The sequence below is a fragment of the Mustelus asterias genome, unplaced genomic scaffold (assembly GCF_964213995.1).
Source record: "Mustelus asterias unplaced genomic scaffold, sMusAst1.hap1.1 HAP1_SCAFFOLD_1607, whole genome shotgun sequence".
NCBI classification, from domain to species: Eukaryota; Metazoa; Chordata; class Chondrichthyes; order Carcharhiniformes; family Triakidae; genus Mustelus; species Mustelus asterias.
The window spans coordinates 12,501-15,000 of NW_027591552.1; the positions used below are offsets into that span (position 1 = coordinate 12,501).

Sequence of the window (2,500 nt, forward strand, 5' to 3'; positions counted from 1 at the left end):
CCTCTCCGGGGGCCCGAGCCGAAACCCGACACGGTATAAAAGTCGTAACAAGGTTTCTGTTGGTGAACACGTTGTGAAGGATCTTTGTCGGCCGGGGGCCCGCCACCTCTCCGGGGAGGGCGGCCCGTCACTCCTTGAACGCGAAGGCTGGCGCCGGTTGGGCCAGGCAGGAGAGCCTCACGGGGGCCGGCCCCGGGGCCAGGTATCGGACAACCTCTCCGGGGGCCCGAACCGAAACCCGTAACACAGAATAAAAATCGTAACAAGGTTTCTGTTGGTGAACACGTTGTGAAGGATCTTTGTCGGCCGGGGGCCCGCCACCTCTCCGGGGAGGGCGGCCCGTCACTCCTTGAACGCGAAGGCTGGCGCCGGTTGGGCCAGGCAGGAGAGCCCCACGGGGGCCGGCCCCGGGGCCAGGTATCGGACAACCTCTCCGGGGGCCCGAACCGAAACCCGTAACACAGAATAAAAATCGTAACAAGGTTTCTGTTGGTGAACACGTTGTGAAGGATCTTTGTCGGCCGGGGGCCCGCCACCTCTCCGGGGAGGGCGGCCCGTCACTCCTTGAACTCGAAGGCTGCGCCGGTTGGGCCAGGCAGGAGAGCCTCACGGGGGTTGGCCCCGGGGCCGTGGCCCGTACTGACGCTGGCGCCTCCCACGCGGGTGGGAGGTCACACCGACAATTTCGCCGTACCCGTCGAACGGGCCTGGTCACCCGTACGCACGTTCCGCCGAAGCCGGGCGACGTCGATCTCGGTCCCACTCGGTTGGGCCGGCGCGCGGGCGCCGCCACCGACGAGCACGCACACGCTCGGTTGCACGCCGGCAAGTCCATGCGGGTGCCGCACACGCTACGCCTGCGCCGTTGGAAGGGCTTCGCCGTTGGCTTCGTAGGGTGTCTTTGCAGTCCGTCCGAGAGGTGGGGGCACGCACGGCAACACGGCCGGCCTGCCTGCGTGGGACGATGCGGTCCTTTCGTTCAGCGGTTCGGCGGTTTGGCCGGCGCGAGCAGACGCTCGGAGGGAGACGGTGGCGTCAGCCACGCACTCACTCCGCTTCTGCAGTCCGGTCCACTCCGCCCGTTCTAGCTGCTCGTTTGGTCCCTCGCCCGCCAGCAGACCGTTCCGCCGACGGTGCTCCTCCTCCGCAGCGACTTCTGCCTAGCCGCTCTGCCGGGTGCGATGTCACCGGCGTCCGCACCGATCCTCGGCACGGCGCGTGTGCGCACCTGTGGGCCGCCGCCCCGTGCTCCACGTCCGTCTGTGTGTGCCCGCTGTGGGGACCGTCTTCCTCTCGCCTTGGCGACGGCTTGCGGGCTGCGACGTGACCTTGCCACCGCCTTGCAGCATTACATCCGCAGTTGAAACGAAGAGAGCTGCTGCGGGCTTGGGTGCTTGTCCTGGCGGCTTGTCGACGGGACCACGGTGAACGGCCACTGTGTGACTCCGCAGGGAGACGTTCTGGTGCAGTCAGGGGCCTTTTTGTCTCCCGCCGCGGTGAAGCTTTGGTCGCATTCTAGTCACTCTCTTCAAAGCCCGGTGAGGGGTACCTGTTCATGCTCACCATTCCTCCGGCACCCGTGTGCGGAGGGTGGGTGCGAGGTTTAAAGATTCGTTGTCCGCCTGTCGGTCCGGTCTGGTCTCGTGCTGACTTGAGCGAGCGTCCACCGCGTTCGAGAGAATGTGCCTGTCCGCGGGGGCAGCCGCGCTTGCGAGCGTTCCGCCGCGCCCCCTTCCCCAGCCCGCCGAGGTTGGGGCGTGCGGGGTCGGCTTGCGCCCGTAGCGTCGGCCTGTCCTCCGCGGCTTGCACCCGACTCAGTCCGCTGCGGCCTCGCCTCGACTCTCGAGCCTACCGCCAGACGGTGACACCAGAGAACTCTGCCTCTGGCTGTTGCGGGGCGTGACGGCGCGTGGCGGGCCCCGGCCCCTCACCCACGCCGGCACTCAACGCCTGCGAGCGCCCTGATTCCTCCTTTTTTTCGCTTGATTGTCGCTCGAGTGCGTGCGCCTCCGGGCTCACGCCGTGGTACGCGCCAGGCTGGGGCTCCACCGTCACGTCGGCGGGGGAGCGTTTTGCGCGTCCCAGGATCGGGCAACCGATCCGAAACCCGATACAACTTTTAGCGGTGGATCACTCGGCTCGTGCGTCGATGAAGAACGCAGCTAGCTGCGAGAATTAATGTGAATTGCAGGACACATTGATCATCGACACTTTGAACGCACTTTGCGGCCCCGGGTTCCTCCCGGGGCTACGTCTGTCTGAGGGTCGCTTGACAATCAATCGCACTTCGCGCGCATCCGTGCGCCGAAGAGCGCGGCTGGGGTGTCGCAGAGGTGCCGTCCTCTCTGTCCCCCTAAGTGCAGACCCAGAGTAATCCGCGTCGGAGAGCTTGACCTCTTGGGTGCCGGCGTCCGCCTCCGGGCTCGTCGGCACTGCCCGCTCCCGCACTGGCCCAGCCACCTCGGGGTCGCCGGCACGGCTGTCATCGGGTTGCCAGAGA

The 2,500-nt window shown here is 66.7% G+C and overlaps 1 non-coding gene across 1 annotated transcript; it reads left to right on the forward strand.

Annotated features, from left to right (window-relative positions):
• The first annotated feature begins 2,114 nt into the window (after positions 1-2,114).
• LOC144488490 (5.8S ribosomal RNA) lies at positions 2,115-2,268 on the forward strand. Its single transcript, XR_013496602.1, has one exon. It is a non-coding gene; the product is annotated as a 5.8S ribosomal RNA (ribosomal RNA).
• Positions 2,269-2,500: the final 232 nt, after the last annotated feature.